General features: G+C 36.7%; 2 protein-coding genes across 6 annotated transcripts in view; both read right to left on the minus strand.

Annotated features, from left to right (window-relative positions):
- The window catches only part of TAGAP (T cell activation RhoGTPase activating protein), a 181082-nt gene that overhangs the window by 137572 nt on the left and 20786 nt on the right, over positions 1-22724 (minus strand). The window lies entirely within an intron of this gene.
- The window catches only part of PHACTR2 (phosphatase and actin regulator 2), a 125465-nt gene that overhangs the window by 34013 nt on the left and 68728 nt on the right, over positions 1-22724 (minus strand). The gene's annotated exons all lie outside the window — the stretch shown is intronic.

Raw genomic sequence — 22724 nt, forward strand, 5'->3', positions numbered from 1 at the left:
TATTGGATTGGATACAGGAGTTTGTATTCAATCCAATACAAAATGACAGTTTGAATTTACCAATTACAAACTTTGTATTTATTTGAATTATTTTGTATTGGATTGAATACAGGAGTTTGTATTGAATCCAATACAAAATAAATGAATGAGTTTCTATTTGAATTTCCCGCACACGCGCCGACGTCATCACGCACGCAGAAGCCTTCCGGTTTTTTTTTTCTCTGCCGGACGGCTTCTCGTTTCACAGATCATCCGGTGCTGAACGAAGAAGGACGTGGACGATCAGCGGGACCAGGTAAGATGCCGGGCGGCGGAACACAAGATACCAGCATCTTACCGGTCCCGCTGGCACCCGACGCTGGGGAGGGAGATCGACGGACGACGATGGACGGAGGACGACGCTGGAATAGGAAAACGACGCTGGAATAGGAAAACGACGCTGGATGTGCACAGCGGGACCATGGAGGTAAGGATGAGACAAAAATACGGGCTTAACCATCCTACCAATCCTACGAAGGTCAGGGTTAACGGCTAGGTGGTTAAAAGTAATTTTTTTTTTTTACATGATTGTGTTTCAAACATTTTTTATATTCATAATATCTACTAGACCCTTGTTCGGACATATTTCTGTAAGTTACAGGTCTACAATTTAAAAAAAAAATGTCATGAAACACAGTGGATCACTTTTGGTACAGAAATCTAGACCTCAGTGTAACGCTCAGGTGGTTAATGTAAATATTGGAACAGCATGAAAATAAATCTTCTATTCTAAATACTGGGTACTTTTTGTAATATTCTATGAACTGCTCCACCCGTGTACACCTTTCCCTTTTTATTATAAATAGATTTGGGTGGCTGCCATGTTTTGGCTTTGCTGGATTTGGTGCAGATGTATAGCGGGAATCCTTGGATGCTTTGAACAGGTCTGCACTTGGTTGTCTATTTTAGGAAGATGGCACTACCATGTCTGTTCTCGGGAGCCATTGTTATTTATAACCAGCATACTTTTCAGAGGTATCCTGATGCAGTGCAGTGTGGGTTTATATGTTTTCAACCAAATAAATGTTAGAAACAATTTATAATATGTTCATCTGGCCGGATAGAGTGCTGGAAAACGTGTCTATTGTACAATGCAGACAAGCAGATGGGGCATGAAAGTTAGTGTGTTAAAGTGTACACAGAATATTCACCCTTCTTATTCACCACAGACAAAACCTTTGTAGCACTGTCAACTTAGATGGAAAGTAAATGGTGTGCCACACTAAGAACACATTTTAAATGTTTTTTTTTTATTCTTACAAACTTTAAAACATTAAAAAACACAGCAGCATTAAATGTCCCTGTGTGAGACACAAAATAAAAAGCTCAGTGGAGCATATGTATGTGCTGTCACAGGGGACAACATGCAGCTGCAAAAACATTTCTCAAAGCTCATGCCAATTTTCAGACCAAAACAAAAATCAAAATGAAAGCCTCCTTGGTAACTACTCCCTCAGGGAGACTAATGATAAGGAGAAACTCAGAGTAAAAACAAAAGCAGAAGTGGTACCAAAAATAACAGAAACGCAAGTTAAAACTTGTTTAGAAAGATCCTTAAAGTGAACCTACTGCCATATATTACAAGATGAGCTGACACTTTTATACAATACTCCCTAACTCAAGGTTCCTGGACCTCAAAAACAAAAATCACAACCAGTGCTTGTGGTCAATGGCTTTAGATTACTCCCTCCAACCACTCATGTCTCACTATTACTGGATGAAGCCACCTATCACAGGGAGAGCAGCCAGGGATAGACGGCAGCAATACTTGGGCCTAAATTGGTGACTGTAGGTTTCCTTCTAAATTCTCTGCTATTTCTGAGATAAAACTAAAGTAAAGTATGTAGCTGACAATGTTAAATATATCCTACTGATTAATAAAGTGAGTTAGGAGCAGATAAACTCGTATGGGCCATTTCAGACACGCAGTGAACCTCAGTGTTTTGCCTGCAGGGTCAACTCAATTCAAGTGCAATGAAGTGGTTTGGAACCAATTTTTTGCAGCAGATGGAGCACAGTTCTAGAAAATGTGCCTTTTGGCTGTACGGTTTCTTTTGGATGAACTGCACCATGGCTGCAGCTAGTGGGCAAATGAGTTACCTGCAATGCAGTTCGCAATTCTTTGGCGTACCGCAGGTATGGACAGGTTTTAATCTATTCAGTACAAACAGGATCTTAACAGATCTGTAATCTGTTTACAGAAAGGGTGGTTATTTATGGTCTAATTTGTGGAATAACCTTTGACAATTATGTGAGAATGGGGTCAAGTAGGGCTTACTTACAGGGCAATAATTATTTCTTTTAACTGCTGAACCCACTTGTTATTGCACACAAAGATTTTACAACTTGTCAGTAAATCTCTAAATACCAAGACATTGAACTTTTGCCAAGTCCTAAAGCCCATTAGCAGTGCCTTTTCTACAAGTAGTATCCCTCTCTCTCGGTCTCACTGCTGCTGCGCATGCGGGGGACCGATTCGGCTATGTATACAACCTAAATTCATTCTTTTTAACACACAATATATAAATATAAATGTTGCCTTTGAAAACCCAGTTACTTAGAGTTACTTAGAGTTTAGAAAAAGTAGAAGAGAAATCAGTACTTTTTTATTCATTACAGAAGAATGCCCAAATTCTCCTTTGAGAGTGCTGTAAAACACACAACAGATATTCCCAAGGCTACCTAAAAGATAATCATGTCAATCTTACTAGCTGTTAACACAGCAGTAGCTTGTTAATGCAAAACTTCAACTATACCATGAAACTAGTTTAAGCTTCACTCCACTCTTCACCATTTTTGGTAAAACTTCACCCAAATTTCATTTTTACTTTTGTAGAAATTAATGAAATCTGATGATGATTATGTCACTTATGTCTTAAGACTGTAAACTTCCGCTGTGCCTGCAGGAGGTTCTGAACATGAGCCACATGTCACGCCACGTGCTGGTACAGGTTTCAGGGAACTGGGTGTTGTGGAATGGACTGCACACTGCCCGAAGAAATAATCACACAGAACGCTGACATATAACAACTTATAGATCAAAAGTGAAATTGATAATAGGGGTGGGACAAGGACAATGGAGACTAGGAGAAGGCTTGATGGCACTTTATTAGTTCATTAGACAGAAAATGGGGTAAGACCTTTATAGTTTCTATATTTGATACTATTTGATATGTGGAAGGCAAGTTTTGCAGGAATATAACAGAAAAGAAGTTCAACACAAGTGAGGAGATTTAGGTTTAGAAAAAATCTTTGATTAAGGTAAATGAGAAATTGAATACAAAAATATGTTGGGATGGTGGCTCCAGTAGCTCCAGTGCTGAATTGCAAACTGGAGCATGGCTGGGGGAAGGTGGTGCCCACTATCATCTTTCTCTCTTCCTCTCCTTCCCATATTTACCACCACCTGTAAAAATTTCCCTTTTTCTAGTTCCTTCTTTTACTCTCTTTCTATCAGATTTGTATTCTTCTATTTTATTTTCCTTTAGTAAGCTCTAAAATAGCCTTGAAGCTATGCAGTCATCTGGCTGACCACATAAGTGAAAGTGAGATGCAGAAAATGTATATAGCATATTTCCTTTAGTATATTATCTGTTTCTGATTCACTGTCTAAGATACTATGGACCACAATAAAGTATATGTTAATGTAGCAAAACTAATGGTAGCAAAAAGCAATAAGATTAACTGAACTAGAAAAATAAAATCATAAATAAACAAAAATGCAGAGCATGCATGAACTGCTTTTTTCATTTGTGTATTAACTTGGGCCACTGCTTTGCACGTTTTGTGACAAAAAAAAGACACAAAGAAAAGAAATATTTTACTTATATTGCATTTTGCAAGTTTATCTTTTATCCAAAGCACCTGGTATCATGGGGTCTGGTGTCATTATATATGTTATACACTTAAATAATGTAACAATAAATAAAAGAGGTCAAAGGTAAATTAAAAAAAATAAAATTAGTAAATTGACTACAGGGAACACATAAATCTTATGTCTTGTATTTATTAATGAATGATCAAGACAATGTTCTATGTTCCTACTGATACAGCAGGAATTGAGATGACATTTCTTCAAAGTGAGGGGTATTACAATCTTAGACAGATGTCAATCTAAAAACTTTACCTCTACATACAATGTACAAGTAATTACTAAGTACTAGTATCATTATTGTGTTCTATTAATCAACACAGTGAAAGTTTTATTTGCATAACCAATGGAAATGGAAAGATAAACCAGAGATAGAAATACATCTTTCAGCATTCTGAAAATTCTTCTTGACCATCCCTGAATTTTCTTTGAAGTAGTACTTATTACACAACTGCCATAAGCAAAGCACTAATGTTCTGCAACACTTAAAATATCACTCCGTGCCTGAATAGACACTACCTTGTGATCTGTCATCTCACAATAGCAAAGAATACACATTCTTGACACTTAATGTCAAATTAGTATGAATTTGTGTATCATTCATCCTTTCCTATCATGGATACAGCAAATCATATATTCTCTGGCTTTAGCAATATTTTGTATGGACTGAAGGGTCACAAAGTCAAAGAAACTATTATTACCATTTACAAATATGTATTACCATAAATTCAGTCAACCAGTGGTGAAAAAGTCACTGATATCAGATGGGCTGAACTTTCACTATCTGCTGCCTACCACCAATGTTATTTGTTGTCTATTGTTGTATCCACATATTTTCAGAATGGTGAATTTGTTGAACATCGCTACATTTGCTTGTTGCTCATGTACACAATCACTTTTCTGCTGCTTAAAAAGGTTGCCACAAATGCTTATTTGTTTACTCAGTTTTGCCAACATTTTGCTTGTTCGTTGACCATGTACTATCACAGTTGCTAGTTTGTTCCCTATGCATCAGAACAATTGTCTATTTTCAGCTTACATATTGTCACAATAGCCTGTTTGATGGCATGTTGTTACAATTGCCCGCTTGTTTCCTGCATACTGTCATTATTGCCAGTTGGCTATCTATTCTTATGATTTCTAGGTTGGTTACTAAGTGTTAGGTTTTGTCAAGGATCTCAGGCATTGTTCACATTATTCCATTTACCATAAAGAGTGATAGTTTGTTTTTTTAACATACATTTTATGCCAGATATTAAAAAAAAGAAAGACTAATATTGTATCTTGGTGTGTGGCATTTATGGTAATGGTTTAAAGGATTGTTAGTGTACACATATTGACATGACTGTCACTGCATTGCCCATGTTGCTTACATTATGTCTTATATTGCCTCATTTGACTAGCATTACAGCTGTTAGTGTTATGGTATGAATGTGTGGCCAAGTTAGAATTGTTTTGCAGATCATATTGCTATGATTCCCTACATTATACTTTCAAATTAATATTTAAATTACACTTTTAATTATCAAAACATAACCCCTAAACATTTGGCCACTCAGCAGACCATATACTGCAATTTCATTATATATCCAAAATATTCCACTATAATATCTTCCCTTCCCTAGCCTGTTGAAAATGTTTTCCTCAAACTGCAATATTGTTTTTTTTTCTATTTTTAACCAATCATTTTCTTTTTTTTTTTTTTAGACACTGTATCACACTAAACACTCCGAAAGAAATAAGCAATTTTGTTGGTGATTTGTACATATAGGAGTCTATTTATAAAGCTGTGAACCTCACATTTCCTGAAACATTCCCTGGAGGAGATTCAATTGCTTCCATTGAAACACATGGATCTGAAGATTTTCCATGGAAATGTCAAATTCACTGCTTTATAAAAAAGACCCCATAATGCCTTTTAACTGAAACACCTTCAGTTCTTCAGTTCTTAAGACTCAACATTCATTTTTTATATATTTTATTAACCAGTATTTATATAGCACCAACATTTTATGCAGCTCTTTATCAATAAAACTCTCTCTTCATCTATTTTAGTTCATGTATTGGTTCTACAAAAAACATCTCAAACAGTAGTGCTGAGGTACCTTAATCAATTTTTACTGCTAGATGTTTTTTTTTTAAATATTTGTTTATTTTTTTTGGAGGCCAGATTATGAATTATCAATATATGGCCCTGGTATATTAGTTTTTGGAACCAGCAACCTGATGGTTACAATGGCTGGTTTTCTGAGGAACTTTCTTTTCTCTATTTGCTATAAACAGCCTGTTAAAAAATTTACAGTATGATAATTTACAAAAACGCTAAAAGCATAAGCATCCGTTCCTAACTTTAGTTACTACAGTGGGTATTCAGTGAGCTGCTATGAAAACAAGCTATGTGATACATATTTCTCATGCCTTCTGTGGTATGAAAGTAGACCACTAAAGAAGATCCAGGGGTGTGAGAGATTGTCACAAAAATAGTTGTTTTCCGATGTCATACTAGGCAAAGCATTAAAGCCATTTAAAAGCTGAATTCAACCATTGCTACTGTGAAGTATATCTAAACCCAATAACAAAAATGGGATAAATTGCAGCTCAATCCTTAGATGTAAGGGTTGCCTTATTTTTTTCAGCCTGATTTTTTCATCAAGTACAGAAGAATAACTGAACTGAATTTGGTAAGAATGTTGCTACCTTTCCCTGTAATCTCATTTGAGTTACAAAATCCTTTAATATCTGGGTAAAGGAGGTGAGGACAGAGGAAAGTATTTGTAGTTTAATTCAGAAAAGCAGATTATTGCCAATGCATTTTTATAAATACTGTAGGATCTATAAATCCTAAGACAGGAAGTGTGCTATTTACAGGATTGTCAATTGAAAATAAAGTGAAGGAGACTGAAAAAAAACCAATGCAACTACTATATGTAACCTTTGGTAAGCTGCTCAAAAAAATGTTTGTTTTCAGGTTTGGACACACTTTAGAAGGTTGGTAACCCATATAAATTCTTAACATGTTAGAATAAAGCTCACCACCACCAACAGGTGTATATAGAAAAAAAACTATTACAAAATATTCTGCAGAAGGTCACTTGATCACTGCTTAGGCAACACAGCCTAAGTTGGTGAGGAGAGCTCAACTGTGAAACATTACCAGTTCTGGTGATATCTGTTATTCATGTTCTTCTCAACCTATGAAAGCTGTAATTCATGTTGCTGATCTCTTAAACCAATCCATGGAGGACCCACTGGCAATCAAGGAATACAATCTGCCCCACAGTACAGGTCTTGCTGCAAGTAACATGGGCAGAAAGGGCAATCAAGCCCCCATAGTGAGCAAAATGTACACACAACTAACTTGTGAAAAGACTGGAAGCATATACAAACTGGTGGCAATGCTGTAGAGGAACAATGAGCCTGTAGATCACTGCCACTAAGAACTAGGAGATCAAAGTAATCAGCAGGACCAAGAGGTAATTTATTTAAATGTAAACTTTACTGAAAAAAGAGCACAGGGAGATCAAAAAATGGGATATGCATTAGGATCATGTCACTGTCAGGCTGATATATGGGTCATAAAATGACAGCCTTGAATCCAGGAAATTATCATTATACAATACAGCTTTAATTACATGTGCCTGTAGTATAAGCAGTGTTATTATTCCAGTTTTAACTAAGGGTGGACAAAATTCCATGAAAACCACTGAGTACTAAATTAAAGTACAACATATTCATTAATAAAATGCCAATGCATAGTGGTATAGGAAGAAACACTGCAACTTTGTAATACATGAAAGGTAAAAGGCTACAAACAGGGCTACTCAATGTCTGTTTTGTCAACACAACCATAAACTTAAGCACCAGGATATACATGACTCTGTCATCTCTAAATCATGATGCCAGACAAGTAGGTAGATGTCCACCCTGTATACTGCATGAACTAAGATAGTGTCATGTTTCTGGGCAGAAAACCAGGTCAAGGTAATTATAATGAGATAATTATAAATTACTTAGCAATCATGTACATAACATGAGGAAACATACCTTATGATAGGTCCAAATCAATCCTGCTGCTAAACTAAACTTATGTAATCATGGCATACCTATAAAAGACTTTCCTGCTGCTCACATGAAAGAACACAACTTCAATATTAGGAAATCTGCCTAAAGCAGACCTATCATCACATGTATAACATTAAATATAAGGGTGGCTATCCACCCTATATATTTTATATAATGAAAAAATGTTTGTTTTTTGTTTTTTAGGGGTGGTCCATCTTTTGTCTTTCCTGCCATGGCCTTCTGGGATACTTGCATCACATATTGAGGGAGACTGCGGACTGCTCCTTCTGTGTATGCTCCGGATTGGGCATGCATTATCAGGGGGCTTTCAAATGATATAAAAAAGGGCTCAATCTCATGCATGTACAGTAAAATCAGCACTTTTATTATTGTTTACAGGAAGACATATCACCCAATCTTGCGTCTGCACAGTGCCGTGGGAAGAAGTCCATGTCAATGGTCAGAAAATAGTACCTCATGACTATCAGAGGAAGGAATAAAGCTTCACCATTGGTGTTCAGTTATTTTTGTGTAATCTCCATGTCCTGTAATAATCTACGAGGTGGCATCATGGCCAGGACTATACAGGAACCTTAAAATAGGAGATCGCTGGCAAACAATGCTTGTGATAGTTTGCTAGGCTCTCTTGTCTGGCAGATATTGTGCATATAGTGGCTCCCTCTACTCTGTCTAAAATAAGAAAGTCATCTTTGAAGGGCCTTCTTAATGCAGAGACCAGCTTACAGGAACTGAATGGCTGTTACCAGTCCATGGGCAACATTTTGGGGACTGCTACTCCAGCTCTTAACTCTATCTAAGGCAAAAAAGATCAATATCTAGAAGAAAGCATCCATATGATAAAAAATGCATATGCCATGGGCATGCTTAGTAAAAAGCTACTGGCAGTATGATTAAGTTGATATATAGTCGGTGAAATAAATATAACATAATAAGGCCAGGCCAGGAATTTCTGCTATCTCGTCCCATTATTCTTACAGCTGCTCCAGCCTTATACTTAAAAACCACAAACTAAGCCCTGCTAAGTAATTGTGGCTACATAAAACCACTCTTTAGACAATGGATTGCTTAAAATGTATCTTTACATATCCATTTTTATTGTTTCATTGTGGTTTCGGTACACTTTTAACCACTTTAAGATGGTATTTTCTGGTAACACCAAACCAGTTATAAAAATCCAATATTTTTCCACTGTGTCTGCCAATGTTTTTAACTTGGAAAAGAATATCCTTTGCAGCCAGTTACTCTGTTTTTCCATCAATGAGTTACTGTAAGATGACGTAAAATGTTTCTTTTACTTCAGCTGGTTTCCTGTGTGTTTTTTTTCTACTTGAATGCCTGGGCTTAATTTGCTATACTTTCTGTTGCACAAACATCCAATATGCTAAACAATGCAGTTATGACACTGTGTACTTTCCTTTCCCACTGCGTATTACTTTCCTACAACAATGCAATACTGGAGATACTAAACTCTATGTTTAATTATTATTCATTATGGTTTTCCCTCCTTTCCTACATAAATTATCTCTGATATAATGTAGAACTAGAAAACTACTAGAAAAGTAAATGAGGTTGCAGTGCGTTTACCGCTTCCTCATGCAAGGGAACCACATAGCGTATAAATAGGGGGGGCAGTGAGCGGTACTGTCAAATCTGCAGGCGCTGGTTGTTTAAGAAAAAATGTTCTGATCTTCAACACTCTACCTCTGCTGCATACTTATCAGTAACGTTGTTTCCAGCTATTTCCAGAGACTACATACCCACTTTTCTCTATGTTATGCAGTGTTCAACCCTGAAATGTTTTAAGCTGGTTTGGAACTATTGTAGGTGGGTGACAGTCCCTGTATTGTGACCCAACCATCAGTAACCACCTAAAAACAGCTGTGTGGTTACAGAGTGCCTGGTGATGTGCCCAGCTAAAAGGTTATGAAGAAGAGGAGATGGGGAAGTGTTTGTACTTCTGTCCTTTGGCGACAATGGGCCTGATTTATTAAAGCTCTCCAAGGCTGGAGAGAATACACTTTCATGGGATCCAGCAAATCTTGAATGTATGTGGTCCAGGATTTAAAACATTTGCTATTAAATAGCAAATTACTTTGAAGAAATCCATTCCAGGTTTGCTGGATTACCTATCTTCACTGATGAAAGTGTATCTTGTATCCTCTCAAGCCTTGCAGAGCTTTATTAAATCAGGTCCAATGTTTCAGTGGATACAGTATGAGGAAAGAATGTTGTCACTGTGCTAGGTGTGTTACTTGGTTGTTCACCAAGTGAAAATTAGGGAGAGATACTCTGAAAAAAAGCAAACTAATGCAGCACCACACCATAGTCTGGTAATATGTAAACTATTCCATTTTTTGTTCTCGTGATTTGCTATGCTTTAACTAGAAAGAACTACTAATATGTAACTTAATTTAGTTATTACATTTTGTGGAGTGGTACCATACAATTCCTAATATTTTAAGTAACGCACTAAGACCCGACTTTGCCCTTATGCAGTTAAGTAATACAACAAAATAATTCCGCAGCACCCAGCAAATGATTTGATGGCTGTGAATGGACAGTGAAGGAGAATCTGCACACTGATAATCTTCTCTTTGCCAGCAATTACTTGTTCATTCCAAGATACTGCAGATCACCTTATGGGATCCTTGTGCTAAATATCTACACAAGCAGATTTTAAAAAACATACAATTAACACATACATGCGTGAATTTTGTGTTTTGTCTTGAATTTAGCTTTGAATCAGAGAATAAAGAGAAACAGACGTAGATCATAATTATTTATCTTGTATTCTCTGTTGCTGGAGTCTCTATATAAGGTTTGCATCTTTCTTTTATATCTAGGCCAGGGGTCAGCAACCTTTACTATCAAAAGAGCCATTTTGCCTTCTCTTCCACTAAAGAAAAATAGTCTGGAGCCGCAAAACATAACACAGTTTATAAACTTTTAAAAGTTTTAATATTTTTTTAATTTTACCTGTTACAACAAGTGTGCATGTGTAGGCCTACTTTGAAATAAATTAAACACTGAACTATGCCCCTAGAAGCCTCCAGCTTCTAACGTATCATCCTGTTACATTAGAAGCTGGAGGCTTCTAACGTAACAGGGTATATTTTTTTGATGGGCAGAGTTCTTTATGTTCTGACGATGCCTTAGCGATGAAATTTTAAGGGGTGTTAGCCACAGGTGTCCCTCATTTGCAGCTTTAATTTTGTTCACCTGTAATCTTGAGTAATTGGGGTTCAGGTGCTAGAAGGGTAACAGGGTAGAAAATTTTGATGGGCAGAGTTCTTTATTTTCTGACGATGCCTTAGCGATTCAATTGTAGGTGGCCATAAGTGTTCCCCACTTGCACCTCTATTTTGGTCACCTGTACCGCCTCCCCCCCGTTCCAAGGAATTGGGGTTCAGATGCTAGATGCTTCCAGCAATGTGTAACAGGGTAGATTTTTTTGATAGGCAGAGTTTTTATGAATTTTTAGGAGGTGTTAGCCACAGGTGTCCCGTACTTGCACCTCAAATTATTTTCACCTGTACCCCCGTTTCCAGATAAATTGGGGTTTAGGTGCTAGAAGCCTCTAACAATGTGTAACAGGGTAGGGGTTTTTTGATGGGTGGAGTTTTTAGGAGGTGTTAGCCACAGGTGTCCCCCACTTGCACCTCTAATTTTGTTCACCTGTACCCCCTTCCTGTTCCAGAGAAATTGGGGTTCAGGTGCCTCCAGCAATGTGTAACGGTAGATTTTTTTGATGGGCAGAGTTCTTTATGTTCTGATGATAGCCTAACAATTAAATTTTAGGGGGTGTTAGTCACAGGTGTCCCCCACTTGCACCTACAATTTTGGTTTTGTACATCTCCCCATTCCAGAGGAATTGGGGTTCAAAGGAGGGGGATGTCATTGTACACACCCATTTGTACACGCCCCGTGTTAGATTTATTTCACTGGTAGATTTTTTTCATTAGAACACCGGATAGGGAATCCCCCTCCTCCGCAGTGTCTTGGGAGGAAGGGGATCCCCCATCAGAGATCTCCCCGCGGCAGCCGAAGGGAGCCACAACAAGGAGGCTGAAGAGCCGCAGGTTGCAGACCCCTGATCTAGGCTATCTTTAAATTGGCCTTTGCAATAATTGATTGCAAGTTTGCAGTTTTGCTTACTAGCAACGTTTAACACACACTGTGTTTTAGGTGCTTATTAACACAAGTGAACTTTACTCCAGTGTTCAACATCTCAGCTTTAAATAACAGTGCAGGAAAACTGGGACAGAAAGATTAAGGTTTCAAAAAGCATAATTAGGATATAGGAGACTAATTCACAAAGAATACATTTATAAATGTTTATTTTTCTTCACTGGAGGTGAATTGAGTTGCCTCCAACATGTAACATTGTTAGCAATACTTGTATCTCTTCTTTGTTTTATAATGCATTGAACGAAACTGTTCTTTTAATCATTACAATAAATCAATGTTATAAACTGTATATATGGGTCCCACAGTAAAAACTTTACTGCTTGTCCTTTTTCTTCCTGCACTGTGGTTTGTGTTGTGAACTCATACAGCATCACATAATGCAGATTGAAGAACAAGGATTTAAGGTAGCAGCATATCAAAGCACATGATTTGTCAGAAGATACTTTTTCGTTCTGCACAGCCAAATCATTTTCTTTCATTGACAGTTCTTCTTAAGCAGGGCCACTGTTGTAAAAGCATTCTATACTAACTGAACTAAAACTATGGGATCCTTAACACCCCACTTCTGTCCAAGCTTGACACTTGATAGCTATTTGTTTATGAAATGTCTTCCTCAGACTTCAGCAGCAGTGCAGTTTTTAAAAGTGTAAATCACCCAACTACCTGCAGGCAAAAGCAAATGCTACACAAATGTTTTACATTGTGCTGAACACAGGTATGTTGAAGGACACGCACACGTGGATAATAATACTTTCAGTCATCTGGCTAACAAACTAAAATAAATAAACCCATACTGGTTTGTGCACTTAGGAATGTTAGGCATGCAGCTATACATTTGCACTTCGCAGAAAGAATTTTTTTCCTAGGTCTGCTGGAGAGCAGAAAACCAACCTGTTCAAGGAGTTCACTCAAAGATTCCAGCATTCTTAGAGCAGGCTTTAGGGATTTGGCCAGGTCAGTCATTTTCAGTTAAATCTATGCTCTGCAGGATTTCAAATAAAGTGGTCTTTGCATGTGATAGCCAGGTCTGTCCAAAGAACAGCTGACATAGTACGTGAAGCTGAAAGTTCATAAAATGTGCTCTTCCATTTAAACATGAACCCTGGTTTAAATGGTAATCTGCACAGGGAATGCAATTAAGGAACTGCTAATCCTAGAGTTAATAAAGAGCGTGGTCTTAGTTTTCTGCTCTTGGTTTTACAGAACATGTTTCTAAAGTGACTCAATCCCCCATCTCCTAAAACTGACTAATCACAGTTCTACAGATGGCTCCATGGTCTGTTTCATGTACAGCTTGTTCTGGAGCTCAAAAGGATAATGCAGTCTATTATAGACACCTGCGAAAAAAAATCATGACAGTCTTGAATGGAGCACCCCGTGTGTAAATGCCTTACTGACATGCCAGCTCGTCTGCTTCAACTTGGCAGCACATTGCTTGCTAACACTACATACACTGCCTCAATTAAAAAAAAACAAGTTCCTTCCTTTTTGTCAGTTTTGGGTAAATGTCTTTCTGTGGCAGGTAGAATCCATGGAGAAATGTCAGGATGGAAATAAATAAATTGTTTAAAATAATATACATACTTGTCATTTAATAGTAATGACTACAATTATCTTTTAGGCACTCTAGCTGCATGGAGTTTGTATGTTCTCACAGTGTTCACACAGGATTGCTAACTACTTATCACATATTAATCTTCCAAAGCATGTGGCAAAAAAGTCAAATAATGAACATTGTCCAGCAATCTTGACATGTTATACAGCAGAAGTATGGTTACGGGACTTTCTCAGACCTGGCAGTTCTTTAAATATTTACCAATATCCAGTCTTATGACTGCAGGTTGGACTAAGAGTAAACACAACCACAATGGTGGTTTTAACATTAGGTCTGTTCAATCAGTAAGGCCAAAACCAAAAAAGTAATGGCCCCTCCTGTTGAACAGTCTTCAGAACGTTCACTCCCGCTCCACAGTATTTTTCTATTTTTAGCTAGTATATTGCAGCTCAAAAACAGCAAACGCTCAGTAAAGTTACTGATACCATGAGATAAATAACAAAGCTCAACAAAAAAAGATTTTTTCACTTGCCAAAGATTTTCAATATATTTAGTGTATTTCAGGTCTGCTGAATCCAGAAATGACATCAGTTTCATTGAATTGGCTCTAGTTCTTGTGATACAGGAATCGAAATAGATGATTTTACCAACAACAAATGTTAACACAGCATATTATTATCAATCTTTATTTACAGCAATGTTTTACATTTTTTATAATAAATGTAGCGTTATTTTTAATGTACAGTGCTGCGCAATATGTTGGCACGATATAAATCCTCTTTAATAATAACAATAATAATTTTCATGAAATTTTCATTTGCTTTCTTTTTTTCATACATTTTCTATTTTACAGAAATATGAGTTGTTTAAATGGCCCTAATGTATTCTGCTACATTTGTGGTGAATATTCTCAGCAAAAACAGAGAAGAAACATTACATAATTAGTGAAACAAGCATATCTTGCATATTTTGGTATTAAACTGGGGAACCAAGATAAGTATTGTGCTCCCCATATGGTATGCAAAACTTGTGTTGAGGGTCTACGTCAGTGGAAAAATGGAAAACTGAAAAGTTTGAAATTTGGTGTACCTATGGTATGGCGAGAGCCATGATTATTGATAATGATTATTTTTTTGTGCTGTGAATGTTACATAGTTATATAGTTACATAGTAGGTTAGGTTGAAAAAAAGACATAACTCCATCATGTTGAACCACTAGGGAAATAAACATATCCCAGATATAAAACCCTATGGACATAGTTGGTCTAGAGGAAGGCAAAAAACCCTGGTACAATTTGCTTCAACAGGGGAAAAAAATGCTTCCTGATTCCATGAGGCAATCGTATGTTCCCTGGATCAACAGTCACCGTTATTTTTACTTTAAAGCCTTAATACCCAGTTATATTCTGTGCTTCCAGAAAAACATTCAGCTTTTTCTTAAAGCAATCTATAGTAGTTGCTGAAACTACTTCCTGAGAGAGCCAATTCCACATTTTCACAGACCTTACAGTGAAGAATCCCTTCTTTATCCGGAGCTTAAACTTCCTTTCCTCCAGACACAAAGAGTGCTCTCTTGTTCTTTGTAATGATCTCAAAGTGAATAATGGGGAAGAGAGTTCTCTATATGGACCATTTATATATTTATACAGGGTGATCATATCCCCCCTTAAATGTTTCTTCCCAAGGGAGAATAGATTCAGTTCAGATAATCTCTCATAGCTGAGCTCCTCCATTCCTTTTATTAGTTTAGTTGCCCTTCTCTGCACTCTCTCCAATTCCACAATATCCTTTTTGTGAACTGGTGCCTTAAACTGGACTGCATATTCCAGATGTGGTCTGACCAATGCTTCCAAGGGAAAACATGAAAAAAGGTAATAATTAGCCAATAGTTGACAAAGAAAAAATCATTCTTCCTCCACTGCACATAAAGTTGGAATTATTGAAGCAATTTATTAGAGCTCAGAACAAGGACGGTGATTGCTTCAAATACATTTGTAGATTCTTCCCTGGATTGAGTACTGAAAAATTAAAAGCAGGAATCTTTGATGGACCCCATATTCAGAAACTGATGAATGATTAAAATTTCAAAAGTTACATGACTGATGCTGAAGCTTCTGCCTGGTACAGCTATGTCATGGTTGTCAAAAACTTCTTGGGTAACCATAAAACACAAATATATGAAGAAGTGGTACAAAACTTGCTCTTAAAATTTAAAAATTTGGGTGCTACTATAAAGGTACACTATCTCCATAGCCATGTACAAAACATTTCAGAAAACCTTAGCGAATTCAGTGAGGAACAAGAGAAAAAGTCCCATCAAGTTATAAAGGCGATGGAAGAAAGGTATAGACACATGATGGCAGACTACTGCTGGAGCCTTCAACATGATTGTTCTGATCATCAGCATAAAAGGAAATCATACAGAGTTTTTCAATTACTTCTTTGTGATTACCGTATATACTCAGATCGACTTATACTTGAGTATATACGGTACCTCTGTAAATATACTGAATATGGAATATATTGACATTAGGTATTTAAAAAATTTTTGCATATGTAGGCATAATTTTGTATATGTAGGCATATTTAGTTTAACTTTGCCTAATTTTGATGTTTCATTAGTTTTCTATGAGGGTATTATTGAGGTCATTATTTCAAAAACTAGAGCCAATCTAGCAAAACCAATAGCATATTTCGAATCTGTGCATCAAAGTTAACACAAAATGACTTTATTCTGTTTGGCAAGAAAATGTTTTTTGACCAGTGTAATGATTACGTAACCTCAGAAGGAATAAATACATTATTAAGTGAACTACAATTTGTTATATGTCTGGTCTGAGTTACTTTTTGGATATATTTTGGGTTGTGATAACTTGTTTTTAGTCATATTTCAGAAACAAAATTGGGCACAGTCAAGTCAAATTATTAGAGTTATTAATATTAGAGTCAGTTTTGATAATGCGTTAAGTGGAATTCATTTATTTGTTTTGTTTGTGCTTTCTTTTAGGAGACACTGGACTGAATATCCTTTGATTCTTAGTACATTCTCGATAACACTGCACTTGCATGTCCTATGTCTTAGCAGCTCCTGGCAATCAAATGAGCTGGGCAATGGCATGGACCAGTGATTGTTTTTCATGCTGGGACATTAAGTAGCCAAAAAGTGTAAAGACGGCTAAAATAAAAGCGAGAAAAAACAAAAGAACAATTGAACCAGGATATAGGGTATGCAACTTTATTGTTTCCATACTGAAGGTTTAACACTATATTCTGTTTAATTTTTGTCTTCCCTGGTTCTTTTTTTCCTAGTCATCACTGTCTCTGTGTGTTTCTCTATGCAATGAAGGTAGAGGGGACAGTGGGATATTGTTCTTAGCTTCCTGAAACCATTTCAACACCCTACCTCTCAGTCCATTCCACAAGGAATCCAAGGCTACGTACACACTTGTAATGGTTCTCGTCCGAATCGGCTCAGGGCAGATATCAGACGAGAATCTGGCGTGTGTACAGCTCCCCTTTTGTCCATCGTACGAACGACCATCCTGGCGGTTCCACAGACAATGGATGACGAACAATATTAATGGAAGTTAGGGGGGAGAGCGCGCAGCCGGGTGCTGCTCCATCTTTCTCCCCCTCCGCTCTTTATAGAGCAGAACAGTGCTTTTTGTACAGAGCTCGTTCATGCATCGTGCAGTCAATGGTCGTTAAAAAGGATCGTGAAAGATCCTTTCCACTGACAAATATTGGACGTGTGTATACAGCCTAAGCCCTGGTACAGGCTAAGCCCTGATTTGTGAGTTATGCAAATACAATTTGGATATCAATCTGATGGAGTGGATATCCCTAAATAGGTTGCATTTGCATGCATACTGCCATACATAATGTCCATTGCTAATGATGGGCCTACATAGAAGGGGATGGAATAAAAGCAGCGCCTTTACCAGTTTCATTAGCTGGTAATTAGGTTCTGTGGGGCGGTTTCACAACACATTTACTAATATACGACAAAAGTTTAGTTTTAGGGTTAGTTAAATAATAATTATACTACAGAAGTTCAGAAAAAGAAGTCTATCACAAAACACCATCTGTCTGTTATTTGCAGCCCCTATTTATTGTACAGAGCTGTCTGATATATTGACGCTTTATAAATACTGTTTATTAATAATAATAATAATAATAATATTAATAATAATATTAATATTAAAAAAAATGCAGGATGGTGGATACAAGACCAGTCACCCCGTATAAAGAGAACGATCAGCAGTAATTGGTCTTTATTACAGGAAGCTCCTGCAGAGAAAAAAAGTTCACATTGGATTACTGCACATGTCTGGAGGAATTACACAAAGCACGCGAATATTGAAGTAAGAATACACAAGCCTCTAAAATTTCCTCAATATTTGCTTTTCATGGAGCTCAGCTTTAATAACCCTGATTCAGTTCCGTGGTGTAGCATGAAATTTGTAAATTGATGATTCAATGGTATAAAATAAAGACGCTTACAGTCTACATCTCTCTTTGATGATCTTTTTACATTTTAGCCTTTAGGCATTCCTGTAGATAATGCTTTGCTAATCAAAGGTCTGCTAATGGGCAGCAGCAAACATATTGCTGGGGGAAAATGATCAAAGCCCACCTGCATGCACCTTTCCAGGAAACTGCTACTTTGAACAGGTCAGATTAAGTGGCATAAGTATAGACATCTGAGAAAAATAATCCTTTTTCAACAATAGCTCTGTTAGATGACTTGACAATTTTATTACGCCAAAAAAATACTTCCTTATTAGCAAATTATTTTGGTGATCATATCAAGAAGCAACATGTGTTTAATGCAATACATACAGCCACAAAATAATAATTCCCCCCGCTCATTATATTACATAATTTCCGTATTCCTCCTTTTCTGAGCAGAATGTGAAGTATATAATATGTTGTGTTTTGTATTCCACAGGAAGAGTCAGAAAAAAATATCAACCAAAAAGTAAGTGGACTAGGTTGAACTTTATTCACCCGTTAGATGATGCCCAAATGACATCGAAAGTCTGTGGACAAGTATGGAGCTCTTCTTAAGAGCCATGAAACACTTGAATCAGATGCTGCATACCTCAATGAACTATTTAAATAATATTATCCCTAGTGATAGGTAAAATTTGTGATAGCTGTCAATGTTCCTGTGTCACAATGAATTTAGAGGAGCTAGTAAAGTACTTTTTACTACTATTTACTCATCATCTGAACAGACCAACAATGTTTTAAGGACTATGATTTGCATGGCTTGGGGTCATGTGAGTCCCTGGAATGTAGGTTAGGTTGATGGTTAGGTTGATGGCTTACACCAGGGCTGTCCAACTTGAAGGATTCCAAGGACCAGATTTGTATTTGTATTTTAAATGGAGAGACACAGGTAAATTAGTCGTTTCTTATTTAGGTTGATCTTTAATAGAGCAGAACAAGTAGGTATGATGGTGGTACAGGAACAGGTACAAAATAGGTAATGTTGGATGATACCAGAAAAGATACCCTATGGCTGCAAATAATTATGGCTCCCAAGAAAAGCAAAGCCATGAAAGGATGCCCTGTATATGTAGCTGTGTAAGTGGAACTGGTGGGGATGGGCAGTAAACAGCAAGTACAGAACTCCAGGTACCTAACAAAATAGTACCTATTGTATACAATCTATCATTTAGATTGTACACTAAAATCAAATCTATCATTTAGATGTATCTAAATCTTTAAAAAAATGTGTTATATACTTTAAATTGTTTTAATAATCTCTAAAGTTCCCCTCATACACCGCCCTTCCACTCTCTGCCACTTTAAAACACATGGCACTATATGAGAACATAGCACCAAGCTCTAAGACTATATATGCTTGGAAATGTGGGTTAACTGTCTGGCAAAAACACCCATACACCACCTATTATTGTCACCATGGTAAACCTAGGGGGATACATTGGATTAGAAAGTTCCATCAAAAGAAATTTATGTGAATTTGAGATTTGCAGTTCAAGTTCAAGCAGTGTGCCAAATGCATTGACTTATGCAACTGCAGGGAAGATATGTTATAAGGGAAGGGTGTGAAAGTGCTCACCCATTGTTCTTATTTGCCAATGTAAAGGCACTATGGAGACAGCCTGTAATTAAGTTTTGTAGCTATCAAGTTTTTCAAGAAAAGCTATACTAAGATAAACACAGGAGCAGTGCTTGGTGTTCTCTTTTTATAACCTGTTAGTTGACTGTTGCTTCAATACATTTTAACTAAGTACAAGTTCGAGTCTACAATATTCACAATTAGTAAAATAAAAATAAAGTCACTACCGACCTGCACAGCTGTATTAAATCAATCACCCAGAAAGCAAAGCAACCAACATTTTTTAGGAAGTTCAGTAATGGCTGAAGTGGAATCATGTCACCATCCCTAGACAACACAAGTAATAAGACTTCTTGACCTGAGTTTCCGGCTTTTTTTTTCAGTGAAATTTCCCCCCCTTCTGCTTTAGTCATCTTGGTAATATTGATACATTTTTCACAGTAAAACATACAGAAATGGAAAGCTTAACAGACTGAAAGTCTAGATCTGGAGCTCAAGTGCAGAAGTAATTTTGAGAAACCATATAAACAAAAAGGTTTGTGCCGTCAACGTGTACCCACACCGTTGAGAAAACTTACTAGAGTTCTGCACTAGCAACAAAGAAAAACACTTTTACAGCCATAGTTTGGAATACGACTCTCTTCTGTAACAAGCAGACCTCTATCTTTAATGGTACTGAAGTAGAATGTCTCAGGCTGTTGTAACAGGAGATTCCAGAACATTTCCTGAAACATCATCACATGCTTTGAAGTTGTAGTGACACTGATTACTGAGGGAAAAAAATATAGCCTTTGGCAAAAATATTGTAAATCTGCTTAAATATTTGTGGCTTGAGCTGTTAAACACATTTGTGATTAAGCACAAGACTTCCTTTTTATTGTTAGAGGTTTCATCAACACCGTGATTTACATCTTTTGCCCTCATAAAGCAAGTTTCTGGCAAAAGACAACAGGTGTGGTGCCTACAATCAAGCGCTTTTTTTTGGCTCAATAGTTCTCTGTTACCAAATGTAATGCCTGCTGGCTTATAACATATTACATTTACCACCTTGAAACAAAACACCATTGTTTTTCTGTTTATTAATGGATTCTATTGCTAAATATATGCAATCTCAACAAAATTTACTTTTGTGGATTTTCTAAACTGAACACTAACCACCCAATAGGAAAAGAAAAAAATGGAAGTCCCAGATAATGGCATCATTTGAAGTAATGAGGTAAGTCCTAATTCCCAGGTAATACCAATGGGTTTCTCCACCAGTCAGAGGTGTTTGTCAGGAACACTTCCAATTTGTTGAAAAATCTTCCAGTAAGTATTATTATTATTATTTCTTTTTCAATGTGGTGGAGTGAATGAGGAACATACTTTGCATTCGCCTATGTCATTGTAAGGTAAACATTTTGCCAGGTCACAGGGCTCCAACAAATGACTCGATGGACAGATATCTCCCAACTAATTCTGACAAGATATCTGACAGCCTTTGGCTATCTTTAGAGAATTTCATTCAACTTTTAGGTCTCCAAAAAGGAAATGTTCATCTAACTGTTTATTCAGCAAGGTACTACAACAAAAGATTATAATGGTCTGGAGTGACTTATGGAGCAGCAACTGAAAATGGTATTTATTTTTATTTGTGAAATCAGTGAAATCTGATTTGTTGTTATGACTTTCTGCCAATTCTCATGTCCCTCTGCGTTGCCTTACTGTACAGCCTGACCACTTTTGTTAAAATATGCACATAAACCCATACATGCACTTCAGCAGCATAATGTTTTTGACCTTGGCCCATAAAGTACACTAGTAGTTAAAAGGCCAGAAAGGCAATGCAACAAACAACCGAAGGATTGCACATGGAAGACTGACACTATCCTTTCTAGCTGCAATGTACTCACTCAAAGTTGTAAGCCTGCAACAGTTAGTGCTGTGACTTCCAGGATCTCCAAGAAAGAAAATAAACAAAATATTAACAAAAAAAATAATGTCCTTAGGGAAACTATACACAGTGAGGCATTCCCATGTCTGACATACTGAAATCACAGATTTTGCTAATATTCCATGATCTTTTATGGTGATTGCTTTTCCAACTACATACTAGAAATATAGGGTGCACTGTCCGCAGACTGACTTGGTTTAAAAATAGGACATGTAGATAAGAAGAAATAACAAAACCAATAAAGATGATAAAACAGATGTTTGCCTGACTGGGTTTAGTCCTTTAATACACCTACAACTGCAATTTCCTTATTGCTTCAAGGCTTTTTCCTAGCATTGGTCAGCTAAATGGAAACATGTCTCTTTCTGTAGAAAGGCGATGATGCTATGGTGTAAAAAAATATGTGTACATTGAACGATAAATACAATTATAGAATCAATTAAACTCAACTTTAAAAAAAAGTTTTTTTTATGCCGCGCCGCTCCCCCTCCGCTCCCTCCCCCTCTTCCTCTATTTTGCTTCTATTTCTCTATTTCTTTCTTTGGTTATTTTTGTTAATATTTTGAAAATTGCCTGTGCAGTTGCATTCTGCATGTTTGTTCATAATATGTTTGTGATGCGGAAGATGATAACACAGTTGGTGATTTGTATGTTTTAATGTTTAATGTTTAATGTACTAAAAAAAAAAAAAAAAGTTTTTTTAAAGGGCCATGAACTACGGTCAAATTATATTCTGTAAATCATAAAAAGAAAATGGCTTTACTTTACAAGCTTTTTTTTTTTTTTTTTTCAAACCAAAAAAGGGTCAAAACATCACAGGGGGGAAAATAAAAGAAAGGGGGGAGGGGGAACACTTAAAGTTTTTAGTACATATAACCATGTAAACAGTGACAAAAAACTCAAACAGCATACAATCAGTCATGGAAACCAGTAGCATATAAGTTATTAGCTAATCACAGTTGCG

This window comes from Pyxicephalus adspersus, chromosome 4 (assembly GCF_032062135.1).
Source record: "Pyxicephalus adspersus chromosome 4, UCB_Pads_2.0, whole genome shotgun sequence".
Classification (NCBI taxonomy): domain Eukaryota; kingdom Metazoa; phylum Chordata; class Amphibia; order Anura; family Pyxicephalidae; genus Pyxicephalus; species Pyxicephalus adspersus.